This window comes from Mixophyes fleayi, chromosome 10 (genome assembly GCF_038048845.1).
Source record: "Mixophyes fleayi isolate aMixFle1 chromosome 10, aMixFle1.hap1, whole genome shotgun sequence".
Lineage (NCBI taxonomy): Eukaryota > Metazoa > Chordata > Amphibia > Anura > Limnodynastidae > Mixophyes > Mixophyes fleayi.
In genome coordinates, this window is record NC_134411.1 from 37482592 (window position 1) to 37498641 (window position 16050).

The window sequence follows — 16050 nt, forward strand, 5'->3', positions numbered from 1 at the left end:
TGTCTACAGAGGGCGGGAGCGTGTGTATGGTCAGGCTTTGGTCGTACCGATTGGAGATCCATCTATGGTTTCCAATGGATTTATTTTTCTTTAGGGACAGTTGCAATTAGTGGACAAATTTGACATCAATAATATTGAGCATTGAGTCAATTAGAGCTGTCATTCTGAAGCTCTGGTTAGGGAGTTGTAATTGTGTATGAACATAACAACTAGGAGTCGGTGGAAGAGTCCATAATTTTTTAAGCATTAGAGGGTCTGGATAGGGTGGACTCAAACACTGCCCCTTTATTGTGTCTGGGCCTGAGTGTTTCCCATTGTACATTGTCCTATTCCTTAATGGGCAAGGCTGCAAAAATTGTGTTGACACAGTTGATGCATAGACTGTTACTCCTTTGACCTCCTTCCTGGATGGTTATCTTTCATAATGGAGGCCAAAGGTTATCTGCATGGGTTCCAAGTCCTGTGAGAGGAACTGGCTCTTTTTGAGGAAGTCTGTCAGAAATGGAATATGAAGATTTTTTTGCGGAACTTAGACGCTGACCCCTACACATCACCATTACATTACACAGGAATCAACAGTTATATAGGGGGCTTTAAGTGCCTCATCACCATCATCACCATCACCATTTATTTATATAGCGCCACAAATTCCGCAGCGCTGTACAGAGAACTCACTCACATCAGTCCCTGCCCCATTGGAGCTTACAGTCTAAATTCCCTAACATACACACAGAGAGAGAGAGAGACTAGGGTCAATTTGATAGCAGCCAATTAACCTGCCAGTATGTTTTTGGAGTGTGCCTCCAAATCTTCTGGGGGAAACATCTGGACCAGCTCATCTGTAAAGTCTCTAACGAAACTGATGTCATTATGCAGCATTAATCCATTCACTGGCATCAATCTGATGAAATTCAATAGAGTACTCTAACCACTGATGCTGATGAAGGTTGACGTGGCCAGCTAAGCCACATTTCTTCTATTCAGGTCATCTAAGGTTGCAGCAAAACCCTCAGAAATCAGGACAGCAACTTCAGGATTTTATCACCCCTCTCTCTCGGAATGGAGTGGCCAAGGCTTAAGCATCTCCTTTCAGGAGGGTAATATTCCCGCCTTCAGAGGATCCCAGGTATAAGTCTGTGGTTTGAGATGAAAAATAAGTCAACAATACTGAGCAATAAAATGCCAGGATTATTGTTTATCGACCGCAAATTTAATAATATGGTAATAATAGTAATATGGCAATCAGGAATAGGGAGGATGTCAAATAGCAACCCAATGTCAAATACTAAGATACAGGTCAGGAAGACTCAAGTACTGGTTTAAGGGCAAGAGCTTAATAATCTGGCCAGGGTGTCAGTGTTCCTATAAAGTGCCTCTAGAACCGACTGCTTGGCTCTTACATCTGTGGGTGCAGCTTTACACGCCAGGGCTAGAGTAAGGAAAGCTTGAGACTGACAATTTCTTGTGGGAGAATGGCTCTGCATCCCTCATGCACAATTCCACACTCAAGGCTGTGGTGTATACAAGCCATGCGGACCATAAGTGGTGGCCCAAAGCCCTTTTAAGTGACTATATTGGAGTTTCCAATTGTTTTACTAACTAGTTGTATATAGTAAAGCAGACACAGCATAAAATACACAGCCCACACACACACATAACATTTGTAAAAATGCTTTCCGTTAAAACAGAGACCACAGTTAAAAACTCATAAACATGACACAGGATAATAAAATACCAGATATACAAAGCCATGTAAAGACTATTAATTACACACAACTGTCTGGACTCTTTGCTCTCCTATTAAAAAAGAGCAATAAATAGTATCTGTAGTTGTATTATTACATCTAAGAAAGGGTTCAAAAACAAAAATCTATATTTAGGTTTCCTACTGGCTTTTTTTAAAATTTTATTACAGAACGCTTAATATAATGCCTTGAGCAATCTCTTATGACTAATACGTGTGAAAACTACAGATCTAAAAATAGCAGCTCATTGTTTTGTTATGGCTCCCCTAATAACTACCAGAAAATGACTTGCTGAATATTTGGAATGTCTCTTCAGAAGCAGACATTGAGCTAGTTTTAAAAGGAAATTCTAAGGATACAATTTTTGGATAGGTTGTATTAGGTTCAATAGCATTGAACGTTGCAAATAAATACAAAGAGTTATTTACGAATGTGCAAACCCCCCCCCCCCCCCTCTCGCAGAGCATACGCCATTTTGTAATGTCATGCGCCTACAAGGTTTCGTTTTGTAGGGTGCTATATTTAAGAGGTGTAGGTGGAGTGCATTTACAGGAGTGCAGAGACTCTTTCTCATCCTACAATGATTCTCAGGAAGTGGTGGTAATTTAGGGTTGTTCTTTGCTTTAAATGGAACGCTTTTGTTCCAAGCAGACACATATGATACAGGGAAGATCATTTATATCCACTGGGAAGTGCAAAACACAGCAGACTATCCGTCCTGCGCTAAAACCCGCTGGGGCTCATTTTGGCTCTCCTGGACTGTGGGCATCGGGGAAACGAGGAATACTAGGTCTGTTGAAGTGGCAAGTTGACGATGATGACTGCTGTATCTTTACTCTCGCCGCATCAAGACACACTTAGGTCCCGATTTAGAGTTAAGAGCAAATCCACCTGGAAGATACAATTTTGCACCTTGGCAAAAGCATGTTGTGCTGCACAGAAGTAAATGGAGGAGGAGGGGGACTTTAAAATGCACAGACAGATTTAGAGTTGGGAGGGGGTTGTGTCTTAGCTCAACTCTAAATTGCAGACTTAAAATAAAGCACAGTAGAAAACCGGCAGTGTTTTTCTGGCATTCTAAAATACAAATTGCATTTGCACCCCTTGGATGGCAACATGTTTTGTCCAAGTGCAAATTTACACCCATTAGCTGGAACTGAGTGTCAAAATTGCCGCCTACTCTAACTGATTCACTGTGAGAACATTTCTTTCTCAGTTATGACTATCTAGGTGGCGCTGTTGCAACAGCTCTGTTTGGTCCTGGAATGATTCAGCGGATAACTATACAGATAAAGCCACAGCAGAATGTAGTTACTTCCCTGCTTAATCTTGTTAAGAATGTCAGATGTAAGGTGCTGGGGAGCCAGTAGAATTGGAATGACTGTGTGTGGGATGAATACAAAGACATTAAAATATATTATTCTTTGCAGAGAGACAGATGTCAGAGGTCTGTCTGATGCATCATCCCTGGCCTTTCACTAGGACGTGCAGAACAATTTAACTGAAGCAGATGGTAATAATTAAATCTGCATTGAAGCTTTTTTCTCACCTGTCTGTAGCCAGTGTTGTGTTTTCATGAACGGATTGTAGGGACCGGGATGATAGATCATGCCGCTGTTGGATTTAAAGGCTAGCCACTTTTTCATAAACTTTAATATCACTTTAATATAACCTAGCTTCACGTACTTTTCAAGACATGGGTACCACTTGGTGCCTGTAAAAGCCTAACCTATTTTAAAATGTCCAAGTGGTTTTCCCAGACAGCAAGTGGCAGTCGTATAACTTGCCAAAGAGATACCAAACTAAGATTGCTGAGGTCCCATTGTATATATAAGTAGAGCCTAGAAATTCTGTAGGTTGCAACTATGTGCCCCTGTTAGGTAACTGGGTAAGGTGGATGGGGGAGACAGTGGGGGAGATCAGGCAAATAAACGATGGGGAAGGACATGGGCAAACATTAGCAAAGAGGGGAACAGACATAGAAAACAAAGGGTCATACAGAGGGCACATTATACATGATTTGTAAGGTCATTGCACAACCTAACTTGTTGCAATACCATGGTCCTGCCACCTAGGCAACCTGACAGCCCAGATTGGTGAGACAAAATCTGGAGGATGGCAGAGGACAGGCAGAGACATAGGGCAGAATAATCATTGTGTTCTCTGCATTGTATTGTTAATTTGAGGTTTGTATTGTATTGCCATCAGATCTTGGGTCTGTATTTGATCGCCACTAGAGATTTTAAATCTACATTGTTTTGCCTCTGGAGTCTTCGTCGGAACTCTGTTGTATAACCATGAATAAAGCCACTACAGATCTGCAGTGGACATTGTATAACAACCAGAGATTTGGCGGTCTGCATTGTAAAGACATCAGAGATTTGTGGTGTGTATTGTATAATAGTGTCTAAAATAGGGAATTATTGTATAGTGTATGGTACTAACTTGGCTCTGCTACCATGTATGTATGACCTAGCCGGGCAAGCTCAAACAAATAGAAAGTGACAACATCCCCTAGTATCTAGCAAGGGATAAATCATGTGGATACAGGAGGAATGTGCCTGGGACCTTATTCCTTAAAATACAGATGACATGCAAGTGTCCATCACATTGAGTGGGCGAGGAAAAGGAATGATCAGAATCCGCAGCCCTGCAACTATACTTATCCAACGGCCGTGGGATGAAAGAAAGTGCAACGGCCAGGAAATGTACATACTTCACGAACCTGTGTACTGTATTGGAGGCGACAACTCTTTCTCTCATATAATTTGCTCTTGCATCTATATACAGCTGATTTAGTGGGGACTGTATTGTGAATGTTTATAAACTGTTCCCTGTATAGACACAGTTTTTGTTTGTAAATAATTTTAGCAATCTCAATAAACTTTATAGATAATGCAGTTATAGGTGTTGGACTTAGTAACTGATGAATATAAGAAGGGTCACCCCCCCCCCCCCCCCCGCCCCTCACTACCCCCCCACGATCTGATGATGAGTTAGGAGAGTAGATCCAAAGAAAGAAACGTATAATGTTCTTTATATATAGATCTGAAATATTTTAAATTAAATGACTACTATACGTGACACTAAGAATGCTTTATATAAAGCAGGCACTGGTAAAGTTTATAAGTATATAAGTACATTTCAGGAGCTTTCAGTAGCTTCAAATATTTTGGATTTACAGGCTTGGCCGGTCAGCTGAAGATGGTCTCCCTATTATATGGGTAACAGGGTCACCCTGGCAGAGCATCTCACTCAAGCTCTCGCTAACTGGAGCAGAGAAGGCAGGGTAAGTAGTTTATGATGGAGGGTAAATACAGTTAGTTGTTTTTTATTTCACATATGGATTGTAATGTCTCATAAGGCGGTGATGGTTGTCTAGGCCTCCTGCCAAAATAAATGAGATCCACACCTAAACTGAGGTGCTTCAAATGCCCTGCATGGCTATCCAGACTGATGACCAGTATATATATAGCTAAGGAAGTTCACCTCCGCTACAAAATAGCATAAGTCTGACCCTCGTCTTCCCTAATACATCAAATGTATCTGTCTGTCACCTAATGGCTGAACCGAACAAGCAAAATATTTCCTAAAAATGTTCTGCGGATTATTCGCCTCATTAAGTATTTAACTGTGGAATTTAGCGCGTTTCTCTAGTGGAATTTCATGTGGATTTCCCTTATTATATCCCAACCACGCCACACAAAGATTGACAGAACTCCGCACCTCTGCGAAGTGACCTTTTCCACCGTGAAATCTGGTTCGCGCAAAGTTTCCCCATAACTTTGATAATCTCTAACCCTGGCCTTTTCTGTGTGGCATAGACCTGAGGCTAGACATACATGCTACTGGTTTCAATATACAGAAAACAAAGCCAACAGAGTTGCTAACATTTTAAAGTAAGTGGAAGTCAGGGAGTCAATATGTCGTTACCTAACGGCTTGTAAAATAAATGTGTGAAACCGTAAATAAAATGTGAAGTCATAAATGTTCTCGTTCAATTGTAAGTCGAGAGAAAAACATACAACAATGCTTGCAAATCGTTTCATTAATAATTGAAGGAACAGAAAAAAAAAAGAAGTTAAAATAGTTTTTCTTGAGATGACCACAAATACATTGGCCAATTATGAATTCTTCCAGTGAAATCTTTACTGAGAAGCCCCTTAGCTTAATATTTTCCCATGTCCTTGCTGTTGGTCAAGGTACCATGGGGCACATTTATCAATATTCACATAAAGTGAAAAGTAGTTTTCAATCCTTATCGCAATGATAAGGATTGAACTACTTCTCACATTTATGTACAACCCTGCACAGAAACAGCAGTTCCAAAAAACTGCTGTTTCTGTGATGTAAAAAAACATACTTACCCTCCTCTTCGGAAGCGCTGTCTCCGGGTCTTCTCCTCCTTCTTTTCATTCTTCAATTGCGCATGTCCAGTTCCAAGAACTGGACATGCGCACAAAGATCCCCTCTCTGTCTCTGCAACTATCGTTGCAGAGAGAGAGCGCTGAGTGACAGGGAGGGATCATGTGATCCCTCCACACATGCGCTGTCCAGCTCTGCTCTTCGGAGCAGAGCTGACAGCATTGGATTTCTTCAATTCTGATAATGTACGCCAGCTTCAGCTAACACAACAAGTTCCCGGAAAAAAAGATTTTTTCGGGACTTGTTAGATTGCGGCCAGAGCAGTCACCATACTGTTGTATGGTGACTGCTCGCAAAAACGATAAGGAGTGCAAAGCAGCAGATAGCCATGATATCTGCTGCGATGCACCTTTAATAAATTTGAGTAGGAGACATCGTGGACTAATTTACACGGTAAGTGCACGATAGTGCACTACCGTTATTTCTTAAATATACCCCCATGTGAGAGAATGCAGAAATATGGCTGAAATCGTCTATTTTAAATTTGACCACGAGCGGCACTTCTATACATAGAAACCAGGATGTTCAAGTTGTCCTAACACAGAACTGTAAATAGAGGAGACAACTGATCTGATTGCTGAAAAAGAAAAGGAATCCGAACACATTTACTATAAGCAGTAAACAAATGCTGGACCAAGAATTCTGTGAAACCAATACGACAGGTTTTATTTTAGTAATATTGGTGTAATCCAAACTATAACCTACTTTGTAATGAGAGGTTTGAGTGACATTTATTTGTATAATTACTTGTTCAAAAATACTACAATCAACAGACAACCTCAACTGAGATCTGCAGTCAAGCACAATGGATGCTCTCTACAGAATTGACAATGTGCATTCATAGACTTGGAAAATACAATTGGAGATGTTATTCCTATCACAAGGCAATTTAAAATAACATTTCTGGGTACAATTGGTTTTAATTATTGTGTCTCACATATGAACTTATTGAACTACTGCTAGTCACTAGTTCTGTTATATATACATTTGAAAGCTTTACTAATTCCCAGGTTCTGAGGTTTTGTCAGTGGAATTTGTATCTGGTTTTCATTATTGCACAATGCTACTTCCATTGTTCTGCATATTGCACTTAGTTCTTAAGGGGCTATTTATGAACCACTGGGACATAATGAAAGACTGTTTCTGGACTGTGCACGTATGTTATGGAACTGCGCACAGATGTGTACATCACAATTTGTAGCAGGTACAATTTGATGGGCAGACCTGGCTTTCCTTAGTGTTGTTTGATAGTTACGAGATGCGTCTAAGGTTAGAGACACGTGGGCGTTGTGAGACTTACCTCCTGCCTCTGAAGCCCAGTGCTTACACACAGCATATAGCTGGAAGTGTAAACTGTCAGTACCTGGCAGACTAAGGCTGATATGCTTGTAAGGAATTGTTACAGACAGTGTACAATTCAATGCTTGTTTCAGTACCAGTGTGTGTTCAGCAGAGACTGGGATGGAGGCACAGGTGCTATGTGGAAGAGAGAGGGTTTTTACAAGCTGGGGGCTACAGCCAGGACTCCCAGCTGCACCTGAGCAAGGCTTCCCGGTGTGTAAGCAATATCTCCATGTTTCCTCCTCTAGAAGAACTTGTTATATGTTTACTTGCAAAAAATGATGAGCTATTAAGTCTTCATCATATGCGTTTAATATGTTCTGTAGTTCTACTTTATAATCATATTGTTGTGTCCAAATGGCATACCTTGAAAAATGCCTTTCCTGTCTGTACATGTTTGTTGGTGTGATCTCATACTGCCAAACGCAGGTTTATTGTCCTTGGACTTGTTTCTCTTAAATGCAAACAAAGGAGGTAACTGAAATAGAGACTGTGGCACATCGCTGCCTCACAGCAGTGGGGGCTGTATGAAGCTTCTATGTTCTACCCGTCTTTCCATGGTTTTCATCCAGTTGCTCCAGTTTCCACCCACACTCCAAAAACATACTGATAGATTAATTGACTGCTGAGAAAAATTACCCCTAATGTGTGTGCTTGTGTGTTAGAGAAATTAGACTGGGACTGATGTGGATAACTAAATATTCTTGGTATAGCGTGGTACAATTTGGTGGCACTATATACATAAAAATGTGTTCTATATTTCTGGACAATGCCCCAATATTTTAAAATAATTGTATCACGCATTTCACCAGTTTTGCTCCATATGGTTCATTGTGTGCTTTGGTTTCCCTTGGTTACCACTATCTGCTGTTCGGCCTGGCGTTCCTCTATCATTCGACACCAACTTGCCTAGTGGTCTGCGCATGCGTTTCCCTGGAAACCTTCAAAACCTCTGCTCCGCAGTGATTGGATCATTTGCAGCCAGTTCCCTTTATAAGGGCCCTCCTCCCTTTAATGGGTGTCAGATCATCAGGTCTCTCTACTTGATAGGTAGCATTTCCTCTGACTCTTGTTGTTCCTGACATCGTGGATGTTGTAGCTAATTGCTACTCAGAATTCCTGTGCAGCTCATCGCTTCTCAGCAACACCTGTACAGCTCACTGATTCTCAGCATTACCTGTGCTGCTCACTGATTCTCAGAATTACCTGTGCAGCTCATCACTACTCAGTAATACATGTACTGCTTACTGCTTCCCAGCAATTACCTGTGCAACTCATTGCAACTCAGCATTACCTGTGCAGCTCATCGCTTCCCAGTAGTACCTGTGCAGCTCATCGCTTCCCAGTAGTACCTGTGCAGCTCATCGCTTCCCAGTAGTACCTGTGCAGCTCATCGCTTCCCAGTAGTACCTGTGCAGCTCATCGCTTCTCAGCAGTTACCTGTGCAGCTCATTGCTTCCCAGCATTATCGCCGCAGAGCATCGCTCATCATTGGTCCTGTTCCAGCGTTAGAACACCTGTGTGGATCTCAGTGCTATTGTTCTCTGCAGCTCATCGCTTCACCACCTTATTGTTTCAGCTTGCCTCACAGTCAAGGCCTGTAGATTCACTGCAGAGCGTCGCTCATCATCGGTCCTGTTCCAGAGTTATACACCTGTGTGAACCTCAGTGCTCCTGCTCTCTGCTGTGCATTTCTTCACTACTACTACTGTTCTGCCTAACAACTACTTGGTGGTTGTGCGCATTCTCTGCTCTGCGCCCCCTAGAGGTCCGCGACCTGCGGTGGTTTAGCAGCCAAATCCATATTCCATTGCCTAAATCCCTGGTGAACACTTCTCTATCGTTACACTCCGCACCTCTCTGGGGGTAAGCTGTCACTCTGGCAGCGATCAGGCTATTGTGACAAATTGATTTCATTCTGTTAGAGTTATTATGATATTTCATCACACAAGGGTTTCTATTCACAACCCTTTTATTCTTGGATTTCAGAAGGTTTTATCTTGGCATCATCCTCCCTTATTCAATATCTGATCACTTTTAACCCTTTAAATGTATTTATTATTAAGTGACCAGTTCAATTAGCCACAAGGGGCCATAGTAACCTAGCGGCTATGCGTACATACAATTACGGTAATGACAACATCGCTCATTGGAGCAAATATTATTGCCTAGAACATTAACAACATCATGTGGTAACAATGCTATTTGAATCAACCCCTAAGTCTACATTACTGATATACTTTAACTTATTATCTGAAATATGAGATTCCCTGAAGGGTAAGTTCTTGATACTTTTGATGACATGACGACTGTCAAAGTAAACATTACCTATCTATATGTTTCTTGAATAAATTGGTTGTCAAATTATTCAGAGTTTTTTTTTTTTGTTATTCTCAAATTCATAAAGTTACTTACCACCTAATACTTATCTTCCTTTGAATAATGTTTCCCTCCAGTACCATATATATATATATATATATATATATTTATTTATTACAGTGTATATTGACAAAGTTACTGGATTAGTGTATGAGGGCAGGTATATTTCACCTAGGTCCCTAACTTACTTGTTTTAAAACCCCTGGACAATGTATGCTTTATGTAAGCTGCTTGCTGAAGAGCTATTGGCCTATTGAAAGGCCAGAAAAGTGTCCTGGGTTTTATGGATGGAGAGAGAGGATGGGCTCCACCCATTAGGCCAGGGTTTCCCAAACCCAGTCCTCAGGGCTCCCTAACAGTGCAGGTTTTCCATATCTCCTTGCTGGAGCACAGGTGTATTCATTACTGACTGACACATTGTAACAGATCCACAGGTGGTCCTAATTATGTCACATGTGATCCAGAAAACCTGCATTGTTGGGGAGCCCTGAGGACTGGGTTTGGGAAACCCTGGGTTTGGGACCCTGTCATGCAGGCTGTTTTTGTTTTCGTGTATGGTGGGATGATAGTACCTAGCTTGAGAGGACTGTCCCAGCACTTTTGTTGGTGGATGTCCCTTCATTATATGAACATAGTTTTACAGTGAACATTACACTTCAAGCTTAGGCCCATTAACCGGGACTTCCAAGTTACCAGTGATCCTGCTGTTGCACCTGAGTGGTGCAGGTAAAAGGCTGCAGCTTAGTCACTGCCTGGGGACAGGGGCTGCAGAGTCCATGTGAGAGAGCCTGTAAGTTACTGTGCTGAAACTTCTTTTTGTTTTGTCTTAATTTGTTAATCAGGAGTGACCAGTGTTTAGTTAGAACCAGACTGCAAGATGTTATTTTTGTTTTCTTACTGAATAAAACTGTCTGGGGCCAGTTGCATGGATCCTTTGGACCTGTGTGAAATCTCTTGGCTGCTATGAACACCATCTACCCCAGGAGACAGTATCGGGCCCCCTACTTATATATCGATATATAGATAGATGGATAACACAAATAGTAGTGCAATAATCATTAAGCAAGGAAATCTCCAAAAAGCAGAACGTTTCCATTCTCTACCAAGATGATTTTTTTTTCACTTTCTCTGTTGTAATTAATTATTTCAGCAGTTCGTGCACTAATTACTCTGTCCTTGAATTACACATGGACATGAGCATCTGATAAAAGGAGCAGTGTGTGCCCTGAGACTTTACACTACACACTTTTCTCACTATAAATCAGCTTAGATGTAAGTGTTGGACAAGCATATTACTTACTATTATCATTTTGTTTTTGTCTTAACGTTCATGTGAGTAACCTTTACCTGCTTAATAAAACCAGTTGTCACCTGGTTACATCAGCATTTCTAAACTGTGCTGTAGAAGTTAATCTGTAGATCCCAGGAAACAGCAATCACGCATTCTAGGAACTGTCTGTGTAAATGTGTGTTTCAGAGTGCGGAAATAAAATAAAAAAAAACGCTTGTGTGTCACTTGCTTTACTGAACATGTTGTATATCTAGAGAGCGCTGCACATTCTAAGAATGATTTAGTGTTGCACATAAGTGCATTTGTGGAAGGCGAAGGAGCGCTATGAGTGTATCAGCCTAGGGTGGCCTGAACCCTTAATCAGGTCCTGAGTAGAGTATGACCTACACAAGATGTTTACAATTTTCACAATGATGATGATTGCCGTATAATTGCTCCTGACACGTCTTTACTCTAGATTTAAAGTTTCACATATCTTAAGAAGTGTATAACTAAAAATACAATCACGGAAACATATGTTTGCAGATGCATATTGGCATCTTTTACGTTCAGCTGTAATCCATTCCTATGTGTGTAGCTTAGCTCATAGCAGAACATTCATAGAAATTTGCCCATTATCGATATACAGTGTGCTGCTTTTATGTGCTGTGACACAGGGAGTGGTTTGCTGCAGAGAGGAGTTAGGTATTCAGCTGACAGTCTGCAGGGCAAGGCTGCAAACAGGGTTACACATTTGTACAGCAGTGCACCTAGTTTAAAGATATACAAGTGGGGGACATATGTGTGACAAAATAATACTATAGAGTGTGATTTAACTTACATATTTTGTAGTGGTTTAGATGTATCTTTTTCCACAGCTGACAGGGTGTGCCTGCAGTGAGACTAATCAAGCAGAGCACCTGAAGAGAACTCCTCTATAAATATCAGGTAGGAATGTCACCTGTCAATTAAGCTGGGGCTGTGGAGTAGTGTGATTGATGCCAAACAAGTTGGCCAGTGACTAATGAGATGGTCTCTTTTAACTTACCATTAGAGTCACAAGAAAGTGTGTGGAACTTTGCGATATCAGCAACTTTGCCATCCTGACAATAAAAGCAAAGTACAAGCAAGAAGTTGTCGTGTGTGCATCATCTGAAGGGTGCACGTGTCACAGTGCATATATAATTATAAACCTGTATATGAGTTATTAAATCATTTATAAAGTGCTTGCACTGTAGAGCTCACACTCAGGTAGTGACCAGCTACTGGGTACACAGGTCACCTTTATGTAATTAAACATACTGTAATCTGCACAAGATGAAAATATGGGTCACTGACCTGAATCATCCTGTTGAAGCATTGTTAATATGTAAACCATTAGCCTAATCTCTGGCAAGGTGATTATTATGTCCCATCCGGAGCTTTGATGACATATGGGGATTCCGTGGCTCATCTGTTAGGAGAATCCCTTTTATAAGTCTGTGACACGCAGGAGGGCTCTGCTCAAGGCTGTAACAGAGATGCCGCGGAGACCCTTCAAATATTTTCCTGTATCCATCACAAACACATCTTGCTCATTGATGGTAGCAGAATGATTAAAGCATATTTATATGTGAGTCCTGGGATGATAAACGTTCACAAGATGAGTAAGAACATATAAAACACGATTTCTACCATATGTCAAAAAGGGAAAACATGCAAAACCATAAATAAGACTAAAGACATTTTGGGTTGCATCCAGATGGGGAATCCCAGTGGTACATAAGAATACCTCTCGATAATGTTTGTACAGATTACTTGCCTGATAATGTAACCCTTACGTGCACTGAAATTCTAATATCAACAAAAAACAATAAGAGACTATTGCATTAATACAGCAGCCAAGATATGGCACATCTAGGCATGGCGGCATGACGGTGCAGTCCTTATTGGCTCCCAGTCCATGATTGCTACTCAGCGATTTTCAGTGTTCTCACTATACTTGCTGCTGACATGAGAGAATTAAATGGACCCAGGACTAGGAAGTGGAATTGGCCAGTACTAAACATACTTCCCTTTACAAGGCAGCGCCGCTTTAAATTTAAGCTGTCATCTCGCCGATTTCCGGCGACTTGCACAACCCGCACTATGATACATTTACCCTCAGAAGTAAGGTAGCCAGGCAGAGAAATGTTCAAGGAATTCTTTGGGTTGGGAATGGTAGATCACAGCAACACGCAGGGAAAAGGGGTTGAAAAGCTAGATAATATGTGCATAAAATGATGGGAACATGATTGACTGAACTGATGGTAAAACAGTTGGTAAAAGTGTTGGCTGCAGGTAAGGCAGTGTCTGATTGTGTATGACGAAACAAGCTTGATATCCCCTCAACCAGCCTGTCACTCGTTTCTCACAAAATGTTTAGCCTTACAACATGTATTTTTATAGCCCTGTTTATGTTCCCCAGCTCACCAAATTACAACTGCAGTGTCCAATTACAGGTGGATAAGGGGACATTGTAGTTCATTGTAAATATGTATATTGTTTACTGTATCTTGTTGATATTGCAGTGAAGCTGTTATTCATTGTCCTAAAAGTGAAGTCAGGTAGGTTATGGGTAAAGATCAGATTGTAGGATACAGGTGAGGGAGGACAATTAGTATCCATTGTCCTCCATAGGACTAGTCCACACATTTTGTCTGCAACCCAGCAGAGGAGGTTCTGTGGAAGCACAGCTCATCTCTACTCTTCCCTCCAACCCCCTGATCGAGCACCCACTAATGTTTAAGAGGGAGAGAGCCATAGTTACGTAGCCAAACTTTCCCCAAAGGTGGTGAATCATAAATAAACTCAGATTGAATGCTCGATCAAATATCTAACCAGACATGGTAGTTTCTAGGTGACAGCTGCCCTGAAATAATAAAATTATGTATAGTGAAATAGTACTGTTGGTTGGTGGGGATCGCCCAAATAGAGAAGGCAACAGCAAAGATAGTTGAGCTGAATGGGTCCAGCAGTTGAACAGAGAGTCCAGTAGATCAGTGTTTCCAAAATCCATTCCTCAGGGAGAACTAACAGTGCATGTTTTCCATATCTCCTTGCTGGAGCACAGGAGTATTCATTGCTGAATTCTAAAAGATCCACAGCGAATGTGTCATGTGTGATCTGGAAAACATTGCCCGTTAGTGCTCCCTGAGGACTGGATTTTGGAAACTCTGCACTAGATCCTCAAAACAACCTTTTTTTGGTGTGCTGACACTCCTTGGCACTACTTTGTAATTTTCCAGTGTGTTTACAAATTTTTGGGCACAGAGCTGATCTAAAGCACAGCTAACACATCATCATCATCATCATCATCACCATTTATTTATATAGCGCCACTAGTTCTAGGCGCTGTACAGAAAATGCACTCACATCAGTCCCTGCCCCATTGGGACTTACAGTCTAAATTCCCTAACACACACACAGACAGACACACACACACATGCTACCATATTCAATAAGGTTCAACCCCACCAGTACTCACTCTCCTCCAGTTATTCCCTCCAAGTTGCCCTGTATGGCTATATATGTATCATGTATGTTTTTACTGGATCTTCATAATTGTAACAGTACTAGAGCTATAAGAGAGCTGTAGCCACTCTGGGCACAGACCAATACTACCAAGATCCAAGCGCAGCTTGCTCCACAGGTACGCTAAGCGTCAACTCTTGCAACTGCTGGTAGCGGCACTTTGCATGCAGAGGGCTGGCTAATACACACAATAAATACTATTAAGTCGGGAGCTGTGGATGTCACTAAAAGACTTCAGTGAACCAGAGCCAGGATACAAGTGGATGTCCTGAGTTCAGAGGAGAGACTTTGTGATTTCAGCATAGAGATCGTGCAGCTTGATGCCAGGGTTGGTGAGGGGTTAATGCTCCTAGGAAGCAGAGGTTACATTGAGAGACTCAGAGGACCAGCAATCTTCCTCCTTCATCCTCACTCACTGCAGGTCTTGTGGATCTGTGCGCCCACCGAAAGCAGGGGGGCAGAGGGACTGATGCAGTGGTGACATCAATGAGAGAGGAGCCTCGTTATAAAGGGTCAAGCCCAATGCAGAACCTATAATCACAACCATTTTAAAGGTAAATGTACACACATTTAACTTGTTTTGAAAACCATACTGGAACATTTTTGCTCATCAGAAACCCTACAGTCAAGTGCTCATGTCAGACTACACAGCGAATTGGATCCCAGGCTATTGGACAAAGAGCTATTAGCAGAGTATATCTGAAACGAATGGGTCAGCAAAGTCTCTTCACATAATTCATTTTTTGTCTAACAAGACTTTTATGAATTTGAAAGTAAGTCTAATTTTATTAATCGAGTACGGTCTCATAGTACGTTTACTGGCTTAATCTATTGTTTTGTATTGACAATATTCATTTTGTCACTTGTACAGTGTTATGAACAAGTTCTACAAGTAATAAGTATGCTTGTATGATTTTGAACAATGACACAATATTTCAAAATACCTGTTATCTGGTAATTACTATTTTACAAGTTTGCAAATGAACATGTCTAACATTTATGTAATAGTATAATATGTGACCCACGATATGAAACGTGAAGATTTGAGGTGAGTTTTATCATCACGTGCTTGTTTTTTTGAAACTATGTCAGAATTTTCTTAACTACTGTAAATTAATTATTATTAATATTATTATGATTACTATTATTATTAATAATAATAATTTTTCCTCACTGGCATTAGATAGAAACAAACAACATTCTCTAATCTCTAATAACATGCAAGGGACAATATATTTATTACGTAATATCTGATGAGATTTTTAAGTCACTGAGCACTTTAATTCATCTCTAAATTACAATCCGAGATCTCTGCAGTAATCTGAAATATGTTATGTT

At 40.9% G+C, this 16050-nt stretch overlaps 1 long non-coding RNA gene across 1 annotated transcript in view; it reads left to right on the forward strand.

Annotated features, from left to right (window-relative positions):
• LOC142104017 (uncharacterized) overlaps positions 1 to 12111 on the forward strand; it is a 46980-nt gene extending 34869 nt beyond the window's left edge. The window contains exon 4 of the long non-coding RNA XR_012679490.1: positions 12039 to 12111. This is a non-coding gene — a long non-coding RNA (uncharacterized LOC142104017). The remainder of the gene's footprint in view (positions 1 to 12038) is intronic.
• The last annotated feature ends 3939 nt before the right edge of the window (positions 12112 to 16050 follow it).